This window comes from Struthio camelus, chromosome 10 (assembly GCF_040807025.1).
Source record: "Struthio camelus isolate bStrCam1 chromosome 10, bStrCam1.hap1, whole genome shotgun sequence".
NCBI lineage: Eukaryota > Metazoa > Chordata > Aves > Struthioniformes > Struthionidae > Struthio > Struthio camelus.
In genome coordinates this window covers 18435350-18453655 of record NC_090951.1, presented here as the reverse complement: position 1 = coordinate 18453655, position 18306 = coordinate 18435350, and the positions used below count along the sequence as shown (strand labels likewise).

At 37.9% G+C, this 18306-nt stretch overlaps 1 protein-coding gene across 2 annotated transcripts in view; it reads left to right on the top strand.

Annotated features, from left to right (window-relative positions):
• Window positions 1-1118: 1118 nt before the first annotated feature.
• The window catches only part of TOX3 (TOX high mobility group box family member 3), a 155360-nt gene continuing 138172 nt past the window's right edge, over window positions 1119-18306 (top strand). For both annotated transcript variants that reach the window (XM_068956095.1, XM_068956094.1), the window contains exon 1: window positions 1119-1153. The gene's annotated coding sequence lies outside the window, so the exon portion shown is untranslated. The remainder of the gene's footprint in view (window positions 1154-18306) is intronic.

Genomic DNA, 18306 nt, shown 5'->3' with positions numbered 1-18306 from the left:
CTCAACGTCAAGTAACTGCCAGTTCACTTGCATTCCAGACCGTCACCCTCATTTCACTTTGTTCCTGGGAGAAAAAGCATTTTTGCAGAAATGTTCTGGGGACATCGGACTACAAAATCTTTTTCCTGCCTAACAGTAATTTCTTGAAGGCCTGTGGATAGAGTTAAGGCCACTGCAGTAGAATCAAAGCTAACCCTAAGCAGGGAGTTTGGCACTTCCTTTTGTGAAATAAAATTAAAAACTGAAAGCTGCTTCCACCATGATGCAACTCCCCTTTGACATTCTTATTTGCTAGTAGATCTTCATTCCAGTGCAGCTTACTCCAGCCCAAAGAGCCTGATACAAAGCTCCTTGGTCCTACAATTTATTTGTATAAGTTTTTTGCTTTAGGGTCATGTCTGATTTTTCTGTAGATTCTGTGTCCTGTAGACATATGTTATTTCAGGAAAAATAACCTAAGTGACATAACTGTTTTGTGTAGCAATTTGACACAAAAGATAAAGGAAAAGCAGGGCAGAGATGAATCACATTAGAGAGAAAGATGCATTTTTTCCCAAGATCAAAATAAAGAAAGGATTGGTTTAATCCATTTTGGAACTGAGAAAGCTGTAACAAAATATAATATGAAACCAGAAGTATAGCATTTATTATAATATGAAAACAGAAGAATTCCGACATATGACATACCTAAAAGTTTTGTATATATACACGTGGATGTTCTGTATATTTTGAGAGACTTTTTTTTTAAAAAGTGCTTTCAGAGAGCCTTTATCAGATATTGTGACCTTGATTCATTATTCCTTGATTCTTTGCAGTGTGTGCTGTTAGAGCAGTACAAAAGTTGAATGTTACACTGCTGAATCAGGCTCATGAGATTTTGCACAGATACTCTACATATGTGCTTTGTCCAGTTTGAAAGTTAAAGAAGATATGTTGTTCTAAGAGTGACAAACTGGTAATGTTGCACTAAGAGAATAATATTAATATCTGAAATGCATGAGTTATTTTAGGGTGTGTTTTGCTTGCACTTGAAATAGCGTTATAGCCAGGCAATAACAGTGTCTATAATGTTTTTTCTTATATAGTGTTTTTTGTGGTGAGAAACGAGACCAGTATGATTATCTGGGCTTCAGAGATGACTGTGGCATGAAATGTAAGTATAATTTAAACATCCAATAGATATTTGTTAACTATGATAATGCTGAGCACAAAATAAGCTTGATTAATATGCTTTTATCTGGCCTTTTTAAGAAATGTGTATCAAAACATAAAGCATTTGTGTTTTGTACAACGTATGAGGCTGCAGCCATATTAATATCACTATAATTACACTTCCAATCTTTCCTCTGAGTATCTCAGCTTTCCTTTGGTGGGTGGCATCGAACTTTTAAAAAAGAAATTATTATTATTCAGATTTGAGTCTGTGAGAACTTTCACCTGAACTTCTATGTGTATTTTCTGGTAGAAGAAATAGTCTGAAAAAAGAATTCATATTTGAAGTAAAAGAGTAGAATAGGCTAGAAAAAATAGCAATATACTGGGTTGATTTTGTGAACACTTACAATACAAATTAGGACAGACTTACTGGGTTCTATTTGGCAGAAAATGGTAACGTTACGCAAGAAGGCAGATATCATGCCTAAATATGGGCAGAGATAAATCTAGCCAAAAAACCAGTCATGGATCCAGATGTCCCTGCTGAAGTTTTTGCACCTGGGCCATTTGGTTTCCAAACTGACCTCATGACTGGCCACAATGGCTGCCTTCTCTTCAGGAGCCAAAAGAGGAAGAGGCTTAAGTGGGTCCATATGGCACGCAACAATCGACAGCAAAGATGCATTGCCAGCTTGGTATTGCAACTACAGTTTGTATTTCAATGTGCTGTGGAATTGGTTCACTATTCACAGAAGAGCAAGTCCTGCCAGGAGCAGCTTAATCTATGAATTTATCTAATTATGTCCTAAAAGTACTGGAGAACTGCAGTATGATTTCAGATGTTGTGAGATGAAGCCAAAGTCAATTTAACCTGAACTGTACAAATTCCAATTTGCATCCAGAATCAAGAAATTGAGCTTCCCCTATTTATAGTGACAAAAGCACACTGTACTGCACTGTATCCTCTAGGTAGGAAGCAGAATATAGCATCAGCTGACTTCCAGGAGTTAAAGAAGGGTGACAAAAAATGGCAAATACGCTATTAAACATGACTATCTGTGACCTTGAACAACTTTTTGCTGTTGTTCCTTCCCACCCTGGACTTCATAATAGAATTTATTTTAAAGCAATGATACACATCTAAAAAAGGTAAAACAGCTTTGATATAATTGCCATGAAGCTAGAAAATCAAATGATATTACTGTAAAATCCTTGTAATAGCCTAGGCAAAAACTTGGCTGTGTTTGAGTGCTATAGCTCTGTTTGTTCAGCAGTTGTTCATTATGTATTTTTATTGGTTATTTTTCCCTTTTATCCTCTGTTGGTAGAGGGTACTTAACTATTTATGAGTCTCTCGGAGAGTAAAGTTTGCTGTTTCCTAGCTGGAATTCTAAGTGAGAGGAATGTAATGGTACTGGGTGATGTGACACTTGTGTATATTTGTTATCTATTGTGATATCTAGAGAAAGGTTTGTATATGTGAGTCATTCTTTCCACCTGAGGATAGGCACATAGTTTGGTAAGACAGTACATTAATGTTGAGTAATGATAGATATGAATCAGACACCCATTTGCATTTGATAACCCAAGTAGACATCTGTCCCTAGACATATGCCCCCATACTTGAACCAAATCTTTTCAGGATAAAAAATTGAGAAATTCCTTTAGTTGCTCTATCTGCAGATCTTGATTCTACTTAGAAAGGCTGTGGTAGCATCTGGAGAAATATTGCATAATATTGAAAGGATCACCAAAAGTCCAGGTAATCTGAAGACAGTCTTCCATCAGACTTAATGGGCTCTAAATCAAGCCCAGAAAATGGCAATCATTAAAATTTTTCTAACTATTTTAGATGGCTAAACAGTACCTATTCAGTAATTACTCTCTAACATAGAAAACTGTTCCCAGCCCCCTTTTTCCAGAGGATCTGTCACTGCTTGTGATATATTAGAAGACCCTTTCAATCACAGCGACTGCTATTTGAGACTAAAAAACACAGTAGTGCCCTGGGAAGTGTTGCAGTCCAGGGAACCGTGCAGCAGGTCAGGTTTCAAACCTGACCGGGAAGTTATGTGAAAGAGTGGGAGTTATTTGGTTATTGGGAGCTGTACGGTTCACTGATAATGCTGTGGCCAGGTTATAAGCACACATAGCCCTGCAGTGTCAAACTTTTTGTGAGCTACCTTTAAGAACAGATTTTAAGTAACTTCATCACAAAACCCGTGCTGTGTATCTAAGTTAAGTAGATGACAGATTTATCATGAGGAATGGGGAACCTGGACTCACTGGATTTCTACCACAAGTTCAATGACCATCCTCCTGCCATCCCATTCTCTCTGAAATACTCCTGTACCTACAATGCTCTCCTAAATACTTTGCTCGAGAGAAAAATATCCAGTAGCCTACAATCTACAGTATGCAGAAGCAACCTCTGTGAAAGCAGCAGTCAATCCAAACGCACCAAGCCATTTGTAATGTATAACTAAAGTCATCAAACATCTTGGCATGTGCCACAAGAAGAATGCTTACACCTAGCTTAATAAAACGAGAACTTTTATCCTGCAAGGCTATTCTCCTAAGGAAAATCAAGTGTATTTTTGAAAGGCCACCTAACTTCCTGTAAGGAATTGCTTCAATCCAGGAAGAAACCCTACTGATCCTATACTCCTCATTTTAACATACGATTTAGAAACCTGCATGGAAAATCATTAAACAATTGCAGTTTATATTAACGAGACCTGACCTTGAAAGAACCTTTCCAGTAATGTCTTGTTCTAGCCTTTAACCAGCCCCACTCTTTTCAAAGTCATAATGAGAAGTAAACTCCCTGCAGTCTAAAATTCAGCAACCGAATGGATCTAAACCTGAGCAAAATCATGAAGATGGTTGATGCATCTCCGCTGTGACTACAGTAAGTACCCTACAACCATGAACATCCCTGGAACATTGTACACTTCTTCCATTGTGCAAAATTCCCTTGTGATAACCATGAAGGTGACATTAAACAATCGCTGCACACGAGCTCACACAGCTAATCAGATATAGGTATGGGGGAAGAATAGCCACTTACTTGCGGGGAAAATTCCTCACAAACAAGTCACTCCTTTTCTGATCATTCAGTCTTTATGTAAAGAGTTGCCAACAAAATACTTTCTAACAATGATACTGAAAATGAAAGTTCTTAATTTGACTTGACAGTGTAACCAAGGAATTCAGATTCTGGTTTTACAACATATTATACATATACATATTATACATATACAACGTCTCTGAGATCTCCTCCTCCCTGTCTCTACAGATTTTGTTACGTTTCCTGGGCAGTAAGCATTACTCTTCATCTTTATGCTAGAGAAAGCCACTGGATAGCCTGTCCTTCCCTGCACGCCCCTATTCACAGGTACCTACAACTTTTTTCTCTCAGCGATGTTAATTAAACTCTAAGCAGTTACTCGTCTATGAAACTGAAAAACCTTCTTCCCTGGGGCTTCTCGACCTGTGGAAATTCCAAAGATGGTCCTTTTCCGCCCTCAGGGGCAGCACTGGAGGGAGAGGTCCTGCTGCCCTGCTTCATACTGAGCCCTCTTATCTGAGCCCCTTATGTCACGTAGAAAAGCAGATTTAGACAACAAGAAGGGAGGCAATGCCTGAAATGAAACGCTTTGTACTCAGGGGTAAAGGAAGGTATCACTGGAAGACAGTCAGTCCCTTCAGCTGCGTACAACCAACACAGAAAGCGGAGCAATTCTGCAGTACTGCTAATTCAGCTGCTACAGGAGACCGGATGGGCAAAGTGCGAGTTCTTGGGATTTGATCTCGTGTTCAAGTCCACTGAGGAGAAATATGTCACATTTCTCAGTCTCTAGCGAAGACTGAAAGTAACAAAGTCTTTCTGCCTTGACAACAACCTTTCATAGCATTTGCCTCCCAAAAAACTACAGCAGAAGCCTTGCAAAAAAGGGCTATCATATAGGTGAAAAGAGAAATTGTAAGGAACAATAGTTCATCCACAACTGAATTTCAGAAAAATGTGTTGGTCTTCTGAGAGCTACCCCTACTTTCAATATGCTTAAGAAGGTTGTACAGTGTTATCTTCATTGGTCTGTGAGCTTGCAAGGAGGGTATTTCTCTCTCTTTCTCTTTTTTTTTTTTTTTTTTTGGCCCACCATGTAGGAGTCTGGATTAGTGGAGAGTGGGCTTTTCCTTTTGCAAAAAGCATAGGCAGGGCCTAAGTGATTTGTTCTGATGAGCAGCAGTTGAAGGTGGTTTATTCAGCTAGCAGTGTTACCACAAGAGTATCCTAACCTCAAGCAGGTATAGGGTGGCTAATTTTATGATCAGCCCTTGAGTGTGGTGTCCCCATAAACTTTGTTTTCTCAGCATTCTCTCTGATAATAGCTGCCACATCTACTCTGATACTTTCTTAATATAAAATAGGGCTTAAAAGTCGCTTTCTATTTTTATGTAAATTACTGAAAATTCTCTATGCAAAATTCAAATGTCACTCGAATATGAAGTTCCTAAAGATATGACTTTCCTTTATAAGATTTTGATTATTTTGGTCTTTCAGAGGACCCTTGTATACTGCTTAAGAATTCAACATATGTTTGGGCTTTTCATGACTCTAGGAGAGGACAGTAACCCTACTGAAAACAAAAACAATTGTTTTATAGCATGTGATGCTCTTAGTTGAAAAACAGTTGAGCAAACAAGGAAAATCTCAACAATTCTGTTTTTTTTCTATGTTAGTTTAAAAGACTCATAAATGTACATATTAGCGATACATATACTGGGTTAAATTGCAAACTATTAGATGGGCACCTTTATGGTATCTTTACTGTTCTCTGCTTGCCATGATAGTTGTGAGGACAAGAAATACTGATCTTTCTAATTGATGGCACACAGTTTTGTACAGCTCCAGAAGCTAAGCTGCTTGTATAGCTGTGGTTTGTCTACTGTATAGGGATGAGAGAGGCCCAAGACTCCTAAACCATGTCAGATAGCTGTATATGTAATGCTCTGACAGGCCCGTTTTATGACAAGCCACAAAGTGGATACCACCAATACTTTAAACTTTGGAGGATGTGATTGTCTACCTTGATAAGCTATTGCTACTATGATGGTAGTGCAGAGAACACATTCAAACAAACTGTACCTCTGTCTAAATCACTTAGCATTAAAAAATTAATTTTCAATCTACATGCTAGTCTTTGTGTATCCATTCTATCAAACAGGATTTGGTGTGAAGAAAGGTAGTTGCAGAAGAAAGGAATTTAAGAGAAGGGTTGAAAACACAGTTTTTTATTGGAAGGAAAAGGGAGATGGTCTTTTGAAGCCCCAGGTTACAGTTTTTTGGTAATATTTTTTCTCTCTTCCTAGGTCAAATATGTTGTTATATTGTGACATTTCCTTGAGTCACTTCAAAATATCAATTTGACAGAAATTGTTATTAACCATGAAACATGTCCAATGTGGTAAAGAATATCAGACTACAGTAAAGTAGAGCAAATTCGCATTGTGTTTAAAAAAAAAAAAAAATTGCCACTATCAGATAATATCTCTAAGTGTGCTCAATGACAGGAGATCAGTATCAATAAATGAGCAGTATTGATCAGATACCTGGGGGCATATAAGCTTAATGGAGATGCAGAGACTTTGTAGCAGTAGTATTTTTAGCATGGCAAAGCATGACAAAGCATGACAATTGTAGATGCTCACTGTAAACAATTTGCTAACAACGTGTCTAAGCAAACATCTCCTGACCATTTCTGCCAGTGACCTGCTTATTGGTTGGAGGAGGCCTGAAGAGACTTTGTGACCAATTCCGTGTATTTTATATAGATTTTCCATTCCTTTTTGTTACTCCAGTGTTTGAATGAGACTATATGTTGTGCTGAACCGGGCATGGGAAGAAACACTGTAGATGCTCTCTGAGTACGCCTGTCAAATTAAGACTCTCCAAGGCCTTGGTAGTGCTGTCCTGTAGGAGCCTGACCAACTAAAGTGTGCAATAGGATCGAAACAAAGGAATATTGGTCAAAATTTTCGGTGCACTGGGCATACTCTAGGGTAACAGCTGAGGCACTTCTGCTGTTGAAATGGCCGTTGTGGAAGGTTTGAGGACAATTTTGTATGTCAGCACCTTGGTCAAGTTCTTTATTTTGTAAGTGTCTATTAGTTGTCCGTGTTTAAAGGGAGGTTACCTATTTTTAAAGTGGAAAAAAAGATAGTATATCCTTTGTTTCACAGCAGTGAAGATTATGTAGCTAATGATTAAAAAGAAGCATCTGTCAGAGGCTATAAAGGCAAGTCTTTAACATAAAAGCAATAAGCTAGCACGTATTGGGAGAAGGAACTGGAAAGCTTGAAGGAAGTTATGTTCCAAGCCTTACAGGACCTAAGAGCTGTTCAGATTGTGCCTGGTTCAGATACTAAGCAGTTATACAAGTACCATGGAAAACTGGTATACACCTCTGTACATTAAAAACTATTAGCACATTTAATTATATTTTTTTATAACTGCACAAAGTCTATCTGTACTCATTTATTTTAGAAGTTTCAATGGCTTTTTGTTCCTTTTACCCCTTTCGTGGACTGTAGCAAGTCAGTGAACGGTATAAAAATATTGTGATTTATTTAACATGAGTTTAAAAAAAAAAAAATTAGCATGTTCTGTAAAGCTACTGTAGTCTCAGTTCAACTATTTTTGCCACTGGTTTATGAGCTTTGTCCATTGTTGCCGTGGTAGTACCATCCTGACCTTTCCTCAGCCCATCTGGTACGCTTTTCAAATGAATGTTGCTGCTAACAATGCCTCGGTTCAAGCTGATGCTGGAGTGCAATTTAGTCATTGTTCACCAATGATTAATCAAGAAGAGATTTCATAATGAAGTCAACATTAAAATGTATGGGCATGTGGCAAATCAGATTGAATGGCAATATCTCAGAATATATAGCATCATATTGTTAGGTTTCTTTTGTGGCTTTCCCTCTCCTGGGGATCTGAGCGTAGACTATGATATGCTGAGAGCTCAGTTTATTTTACATTTTAAATGATTAGTGGAAGATTAAACTTTCATGCTAACTGAAAAATATAATGAAAATGCTAAATTCTGGGCTCCCTATCTAAATATTATTAGCTTTTACATTATGTGTTTGGTTCTTTTGTTCTGGCTGACTCACAGTCCATAACCTTTCTTTTGTTAACGAATTTTAATCCCCTGTTCAGTATCCCTAGACAAAAAAGCGTTGTGATGTACTAGTGGAGGGGAGGAGGAGCAATATCCCGAAAAGAGAAAATCAGGAGATTTGTTAGTTGCTTTCATTCAGTATAAACACAATATAGAATAGTCACTAGCTAATGAAGAGATGAAGTATATTGAAAATGGCTGTAATTTTTAAATCACAGAAGGGAAGTTAAAACTAAAACTAATTTACATTACGTGAAAGTGCCTGTATAAATGTGTACTGTAGTTAGTACCTGATGCTGTCCTACATTAAGGACCCAGGTCATGTCCACTCACCATGAAGTGCAAAATAAACTGCTAATTCCAGGATGGAGTAAACCAAGTATCTCTGTGGGCGCATGAATCTTGTGTATGTACTTGCCCTCCTCCGCTCCAGATTTTCCAGGCTTTCTCAGGCTGGTCTCGTGAAAGATTTTGTAAGAGGATTATTGCTCAAGAAAATGGTGATGCAGAGTTTCCAAAGTAGCAGGATTCCTGCTCAACAATAGCACTTGGCTTTTCTAAGAGACTGCCCGTTTTTAATCTGCAAATAAGCAAATGACTTGTGGCCATGTACACGATAATTCAAGCAAAGGATTCATACAGGTTCACACAGGTTCATACAGATTCATATAGGAGAAGGGGAAAATCAAAAGAACTACTGAAAGAAAAGAAAAAGGAGACAACACTGCTATGTGAAGAAGGGAAATACAATACTACATAGTTAAATATTCTATATGCTTTGGGGAATATTTTGTTACTGAATGTGAAATGTCTTATCATTTAAAAAAAAAAAAAAGTCATGATCTCCTACCTGTTTTTGCCATGTAGATGTCATTTATTTAATCCTCATCAGAAGACAGTTAAGAGAAAAACAGAAACCAAATGGCATGCATCATCTTGAATCTGAAATAGTTAGAACTTGAGAAAGTTAAAAAATGGGAACTCAAATAGAAAGTTTTCCACAAGCACTGTTGTCACCACGGTCATTTGACTGACACTGAAAAAATCATTCTGCAGCAGAACATGTCAAGGCAAAAGTACAAGGTGTTTGCATTTGACAGAATACTTGTCTTTGTAGCAAAACATCATTATCTCTGTAGTTACTTACAAGTGAAGAAAACACTTGTGACTGCAAACCTGTATAAGTAGACAGTTCTACATTTGAAAGAAAAGGAAAGTAAAATTATTATCAGTAGAATGACTAAAGGGGAAAATGATACTTTTTTAAATTATCTAGTAATTGCAAATTTAGATTTCAAAAAGACTGTTAGCAATATCCTTTCCTGGTATAAATTCAAGAAGTGAATGGAGCTGTTGGAAAGTATGGATCTATCTTTAAACCAGTACGTACCCTGGCATAATTTTACTCGAGAAGGGCCAAGGGATTTCACCATATCAGAAGAAGTCCAAGACAATAATAATAATTATTGGATCTCCATTAATTTTTCTTCACATTATAGCTGCTAATTTCCTTTCACTGAAATGATCCTCAACTTACTACTGTAACACATTTGAAAAACATTTTAATCATAAAAAATAAAATCCCCAGGATATAAATTTCCCAAAGTCAGAGCAGTCTGAATTTAGGAGAGAACATATCTTACACCATGAAATATTTTTCATGAAACCTTTCGTGAAAGACATGGTTGTTGGATACGGGATCCTCATCTTCTTTAATATGCAGCAAAAAAGCAAGCATGTTTTATTCAACGTGTCAGATCAGTGAGTGTATTCAGACTATAAATTTGTACATTATGTACAGATAAAAAGCACACAATGCCAAGAAACTGGAAAAGAAATTTCCAGTTGAATTTTTTGTTTGGGTTTATAAAAATAACTGTGGTGCATCAATTACTCCCTATTGCCATGGATACAAGCAATACTTTATTATATAACTGTACAGCTGTGCTCACTTCTAATATGAAAAACAGACTTTTTTTCATCTTTCTATTTCATAGTTAGTGAACTGAGATAATAACATCTCCTTTTACCTATGAATGTATTCAATTCCTTTACCATTCTCTAAAGTATTATTGATTAGAATTTCATTAAGGCATTTATAATAAAATCTATGGTAAATGCTACTGTTCCACTACGAGGACGCTATGGTTGAAGGTCATTCTCTTATATATTGCACACCCAACACACGTATATACCAGAAGGGCATTATTAATGTTAAAAAGTCAAGCATACAAAAATTACAGAATATCCAAATTAAGGCTACTTTGTGCATAAACGTTACCAGGCAGTCTTCAAGTATGCTTCCTCTGCCTTATTTATTTCATACTGTTCTAACAATTTATAATTGTGACAAAAATTATATTTCTGATATAAATCTGACAAATTTATAATTCTGATTGGTTTTTCTGTAGAAATTATCACTATAACATGGAAACCGTTACAAACATGAATAAATATTTATTCACAACAGCCCTGGACAGTAATATCCCCATTTTACAGCTCGGGATCTGAGACAGTGAGAGAACATCGTTACAGAATTTATACTTCTGTGGGTTGTTAAGTTAGAGCTCCCCATGACCTGATTTTTCACAGTACTTTATGTGGCATTTGAAGTGTTCAGCGCATTGTCCGTACACACCTGGCTCAGAGAGCAAGCTCATGCTGGGAAGTGAGTCTCGGAAACTGAGGAACTTGCAGTTAGCAATATCCTCTGGAAAATTTGATTTAAAAAACCATTGCTGTTTGAGTAGCACCATACAGACCAGCGTGGCAGAGCCCGGACAGCACAGTTCTTCTTGAGCTGGCCTCCTACCGCTTCAGCTCTTGCATCTGCGCTGTCATTCCAGGTTCTCAGTCTCCTCTATTTTCCAAACATCCATTATTTCTAGTATGACTGTTAAAACTTCCATGCCTGATCTGCTTGTCTCACCTGTGCGACAGACAGATTTTGGCTGCGGTGGAGCGTCTGCTGGTTATCACCTCGTGGCTGCGGTAGCTGCACGGTTCCAGGGGTACTCCCAGGAACTGGACTGCTGAAGTGTGTGGTGTTTTATACTGTCCAAACGTTTGGAATTACTTTCTTCAGCTAGAAAAGTGCTTTTTCATCTGTACAAGACATTCAGGAGTAGTGCAAAGCCATAACACCACTGAGGATTCAGAGATCCCCACACCTGCAAGAGGCAAAGTTTACGCTCCAGGTAGACACAGCGGTGGGGAGAAGTTATCTGGGGAGTTAGGTCAAAACTGCAAACAGAGCTTAAGGAGCTATGACGGACTATAATTTTGAGGAGAAGTTCTGATACAAAAGAACTTGCAAGTACCTACCACCACCATCATTAGTCTCAGGTTTGACATTTTTTCTGTATGTTACCTTATTACATAATTAGCACATTAGGGGGAAAAACTGGAAGGGGAAAAGATATTTTTCTAATTACATAGAAAGGTAATTTTTGAGTAGTAGAAAAGGCAAAAAAAAAAAAAAAAGCCAATCTTATTGGTACTGTTCGCATGCTACCCATACGCCAAAAATTAAAGGCTGCAATAGTGTTATTTGAACACTCAGACATCATCTCTATTTTAGGAAGATCAGAGGAATATAAGCAGTACTAATTCAGGTGCTGCTCTGTAAGTAGGTGAGTTTATATTTACTTTAAAACAAGTTAATTTTACAGGGTTTTTTTAAAATTATGACAAGATACACAGCTAGCTAAGATCTTCCAGGATGCCAATTTATGCCTTCGTACAGCAGCAGGAATGTTTACGTATATCTTATATCTTTATGTTAACGTGGCTGCGTTGCAACAGAGTCAGCAGAGACTTTAATGATAGAATCTTGTTTTCAGTTGTTATTTTTTTCTAAACTGCCAGGCCTTGAAGGGGGAGGTACCTGGAGTGGATGTGCGTACCCGGTTGGTGCTGCTAAGGGTGGCTACAGTCCCGTTACCTTATGTGGTGAGCAAGTCAGGAGGCCTCTGCTCTCTCGTGACCGCTCCTGGGGAGGGCTTGTGCTGCCTTAGGAAAATTCTCGTTTCCTTTTTCCCTCTGATAAGTCTTTGTCTTGCCTTTTGAGTACGCTTTTAGGACCTGTTTTGTATTTCAAGTGTCTGACGCCTTAAACTAAACCTAAACTAAAGGTAAACTTGAATGTTCCTGAGATCGTTTAGGTTTTAGTTTTCTTACTGTGAAGCTGGCAGTTGAAGACCCGTTACCGAATGCGGTTGAAGGGACAAAAGTCATGAGAAATCATTCTTCAAATATTCCTTTATTAGAAAAAACCACAAACAGCAGCAGCAGTTAGGTTGGAGCCATGTTTTAAGACACACCGACTGAATCTGAGATCTGCGTTCAGCATATAAGTTTGCTGCAATTAGAAAGTAGCATAATCACTTCAATTAGCCTTAGGCATAATCTTTCCTTTCCTATTTAGATTGTATATCAGCACCGCTAGTTCATATAGCACTTGTAAGTAATGTACATCAAATCTATTCCAGTTCCATTTTTTCATTTTAATGCCTATTTGACACACTATTTAAAATGCATTTCATTTTACACGAAATAATTATTCATGTATTAATTGTGCACTCATCTTTCCTTCAGTGCTCTTTGTTATCTGATTATGTTGAATACAAGTCTGTATATTACTGACTTCCAATTCCGTTACACACTAAACAGAGCCATTATGAATCCTGTTTATAATGGTGCCATTAAAAATGATGTGCTGTCAAGAATGTCCTATAATGATGGTAGAGAATGTGTTTTCAAAGATATTTAATGACTATATGGTTTTAAAACTGCAATGGAATACTTTTAATGGACTCTAATATAATAAATCAATCATATCTTGCTTGACTTAGTTACATTATATCCATGCTAACTGTGTCTTATGAAAAACTGCACAGTTAGCTCTGGAATATTTTTTTCCCTCCCTGCCTTTGGGCATTGTTCAGGTTTAGATTTTATGTATGTATTTATTTTAAAGATCATTTGTTGGATGATGTTTTTTCCAACAGATGTGTTATGTGGTTAAATAGGTACAATACAAAGCACTTATAATGTTGTGCAATTTTAATTCTAAGTGATAAATGACATTAGAAAACCTACAAGCTCTCTAAAAGGAGAACTTAGCATATTCCTAAAGGGTGAAATACTGCTAGCAGTTATAGATACTTAAGATGATTCCCAGTGCAGCAGAAGTGCTGCAATTGTCTGGAGCGCAGCATGAGTACAAGGGGAAATCCATGCCTACTGCTCCAACCAGCACAAATAAAGAGAGAGTCTAGCAGACAAGTGGAGGAGGGACGAGCCTAGGTGGATCCATGATTACAGAAATTTAAGAGCCTTGAAGACAAGATATTTAAGGATACTGTTCCATCCCAAAGATGCTTCTGGAGGCTTTCTGACCTAATTGATTAGTTTTGACATCAGTCATGTATGTCAAGAGCTGATAGAAGATGAATACACTTTCTTATCTCTTTCCCTATTGTCCATTTGTCTATGTATGGATTGAAATAATAAAGAAATGGTTTACGTTAGCTGAAGATGAAAATGTTTATATTTCCATTATTGAAAGTGTGTGAAACTAAAATTAAGTTTAGGACAAGGGACGTTGGTAAAAATGAGTTGCAGCAGGGAATTGATTGAAAAAATGTGCTGAAAGGGGTTAGAAAACAGTGAAGGAAGTATGCACAACATGATCAGGAGAAGAAATGCATAGAAGAGCAGTGGCCAGAGGACCGGATTTCCCTAATGGGACCAAGTATGACAGAAGACATTTCCCTCCCCTACTTCTTCCAAGCCCTGATAGCTGCAGGCGCGTGTGGCCATCAGACCAAAGGACATACGATGAAATATTGTAATTTCTACTATTAAAGTGCTGTAACACTTAGTTGTCCAAACCTCACGTCAGTTTTTTACTGTTAATGATGTCTCTATAGTGATGGTCTGTCTGCAAACCTTCCTCTTAACAGCACTAGGAATCTACTTTGGTTCTGGTGTAATGTTGTAGGGCCTAAACCTGTCTGCGGGCTGGGATCGTTTCTTTTCCCATTCTCTGTGTAGTCTTCGGACACAAAAGCCCTTTGTTTGGCTGTTGTGGCATGCAGAGAACCTAGGAGTCTAGTGATAATTATGTTGAGATACATTACCTCTCTGCTGGCTTTACTATTCCCTGAGAGAAAAGAAGCAAGCGGTCCTTTTTCACAAGGAAGTTGCAGCATAATCATTTATTTTCTTCATAGGTATTTGTATGGAACTTGCTACCAAAATATCTCTGCGCTTGGCAGATACGAACAAGTTTGGGTGATGGTGGGGAACGGTATCGGTGTCTTTTTTCAGTGGTAAACTGAGGCACGCTGCGTTTAACCAAGCTTCCAGCACAGCAGACCTGAGGCGTGGAGGCTGATTTCTAATCATGGTTCAGTCACATTATATAACTATCAGAGCCAATACAAATATAATATTTGCTATGAATATCATTTACCGTTTTTTGTGATCATTAACAAAGTCAGAGGAAAAAAAGAAGACATCTAGACACCTTGCTTAAACACACGTTCTGCTGCCCAGTAATGTATTAGCGGTCCAAACGACTTATCAGAAGAAAACTCACTGCTGATATGTCTATGTTGTAGCCAGGCACTGTATTTTCATTGTCACTAGGGCTGTTTTAGAGGCGGGAAGGTGAAATAATTAAATGTCTCATATCTATTCCAACGGTACCTGCAGGGGGAGAGTTATTTGAGAAATGAATTAGGGAACTATATAGACTTCTAATCAAAAGCTGTCTGCTTCACGAGGCTTTGAGAGAAAACCTTTCTCAGATATATCACCCTCTGGAAGAAGTGTATGTTTGTGATATTCTGGAGCTCCATTCTATAACACAAAATCCTCTACCATCAAGTTATTGTTTGTAACTGAGTAACACGATATTGTTCTTTTCTCAGATATGTTCAAACTGCCAGCATAATATTACTGTTATACATTTTTTCAGATGTCTAGTTTGTTCCTCAAGGCAAAAAGCATGTCGATCCCTAAGCAAGCAGTTGGAAAATAAATAAAGCAACTTGAATATTCAGTAGTTTAAAATGAAGAAAACATAAGTGTTACTATTGGCATCGTCTTTGATTTCTTATATATTTCCTTCAGGAAACATTTAACCAGACTTTTTTCTCAGGAGTTCTCCACAGGCTCTCCTATGGAATCAGTGACTACAGCGTTTAAGAGTATTGTTATCTCCCTGGTGGTAGTATTACAAGAAAACAGCTTGATCCACAAACCTGAAATTTTAGAAAGCTTCTTGTAGCCTTTTTGCTAGGAAAACATGCTTTCAAAGCTCTCTGAGAATGAAGCCTTTTATGTCCTCTACTGTTAGCTCTATAAATTTTTGAGGTGTCTCAGATTAAACTGTGGTTTATCTCAGGGAGCCCAATTGAAATAGTTCTTTTGAATTTTAAGCAGGACATTCCACTGAGGAGAATTTGTTTTAAATTTCATTAACATTTGCTGACAAGAGCAAGGTTTGGCCACAATAGCTAAGTAGGCAACATGAACATTCAGCAATATGTTCATATGCCCTATTCATTCAAATAAGTCCAATCTAGTGCTACTTTAATGCATCTTTCAAAGTTTATTTTCACTTTTATCTAAGGATACCAAGTTTCTGTCTGAAGCTAAGAATGACTTTAAATCATAAGCTTTTTTTTTTTTTTTTAAACCTTATAGTGCTTTATCATATTGCAAACCAATATAAAGCCTTAGAGAGTTTGAGAAAATAAAGAATGCTTTGGTATTCTGGATCATTGTTTTAGGATTAATGTAGTTTTGCTCGGGAATTTAGAAAGAAGGTGGAGAAAAGGGGATGCATCTCTTTATTTTTACGGCCCGTCTTTCTGGCTGGAACTCCTGGGGCGTGCTGCGTGCACCTGGGCTGTTTCGGCTGTACGTGTGCCCTCTTTCCCGGAGGTTACCGTGCTGTCATTTCTCCTAGTGCAATTAATGCTGTAAATGTTTTCAAACTGTTTCATTTAGAGTGAACTGAGTTTATCAGAGACGTATCAGTCTAGCTCACTTTGACTGAACCAGAATTAGGGAAGATTATGTGAATTATTATTCTGGACCATCTATGAGGGTGGGAACCTTTTAAATTGGAACAGGATGTGTGAACAGCTGCAGGTATTTATCACTTTTGATTGTCATGTGTTTTTTTCATTTACAGGATGAGACGCAGGTTGTTGACTAGAGTATAATCTACAATATTTCACTGCAGAAATTATGATTATACATGTCCCAGAAATGTACTGTAGTTAATGACAGCCATGCACTCTGACCTGCATGCTTTTTCCTACTTTATCTAAAAAAAAGTAATTATAAAAACACATTAAATATCATGCAAAATAATAGATTAGGATCCCAATTAATGTGAGGCTACTAGCCTAAAGCTACTAATGCTGTGACTGCACTTTGCTAAGGATTTTAATAGAGCTTTGACTGCCTTTATCATGGATCTTTTACATTAAATTTACATTAAACACATTATTAAGCAGAGCAATAATCCTGTGACATAATTCTGATTAATAACGTGAAGTATTGTGCAATGAACTTGGAAAGAAAGTTCATTCTTTTTGTTTTAATTATCGTTTAAGGAGACAAATCAGGTTCACATTGTTTGTGGCATTCTGTGTTTAGCTACAACTTTGACCCTAACTTGGAATATGCAGATTGTTTTGCCTGGTTAGGAAAAAAAAAAACACCCAAAACATGGTCGAATCTTCCTATATTTAAAACGACAGCTCATCAAGCATCTTACATTTGTCAATTCTTGCTGAAATACTGTATTCAGAATGCCATCTTCTTGCATCATTTCTTCCTCTTGGTGCGTCTTCAACAATAGACAGAAGAAGCCACATGTGCAAAAAGCCAAAATTTCAAGGCAGCCCAGAACCTAAATGCACCTTGACAGGGAGTTTAATACATATAACAGATATGTGGCAGTCCTTTACCCGTTCCTCTTTTTTTACCCGAGTCCTTTACCTCTCAGTCATGCAGCACACAACAGCTCTTCCTTAAGTGGAGCATCGCTCATTAGTCACATGAGGGGAACAATGGACCAATGCGTTTCAGTATGCTAAGTTAGGACTGGAGATTTAAATATTTCAATAGTAATAAATCAGTATTTAAAATGAACCTATTTCCTGTGTCATTGCAAGGAAAAGCCGTCTTGGTCCAAGAATTCTTTTTCAAGAAGTTTGGGGCTTAGTGGATTTTAAAAGATTGAGAAACAGTGATCTATACAATAATGGTATGGTAGTTAGGTGCCTCCTGATGAGATTCACAAACAGCCAGTAAACTTGTCAGGAAGCCATCTGCTGAAAGGAGGGTTCATAAATTGCAGCCTTCTGGGATTCAGATGACTCTCTGCAACCCTCATGCAATCACCTCAGACAGATTTATGGCCTAAAACACTTGTATGATAGTAGATACCCAGGTCTTTCAAAGACGAAGCATGGCTGAGGTTGCCAGTACGCGGTGGGCATGTGTTAGGGAGCTCGCAACCCGGGGCCTCCCGGGGAAGCAGCGGAGCTAAGCTGCGAGGCGGCTGAGCCGTCCCAGAGCCGAGCCCGGCGGCGGCAACCCTGCCTACGCGCAAAGACTTCAGGCTGGGGCGCTTTGCGGGCAGAAACGCAGCATCCGTCAGATGCTGGCAGCCAAAAGCGTTCAACAAAGCTTTTTAGAGTCACCGCCTTAGATGTAAGTGCCTACGTTTCCCTGTAGCTCTGGTCCAGGTCCGGGCCTGATGCGCTGTGAGGGAGGTGGGTCTCATACACAGCCAAGATACGTATCACCAGAGGGCAGTGCTAAACTGGGAACTAAGCTTTTATTTTAATATGTAATTCGTGTATGTGGAAAAAAGCTGCTTTTGTTTTGCTTTAATTATTACTGTTTTAACAACGTATTTATATTAGCACAACGA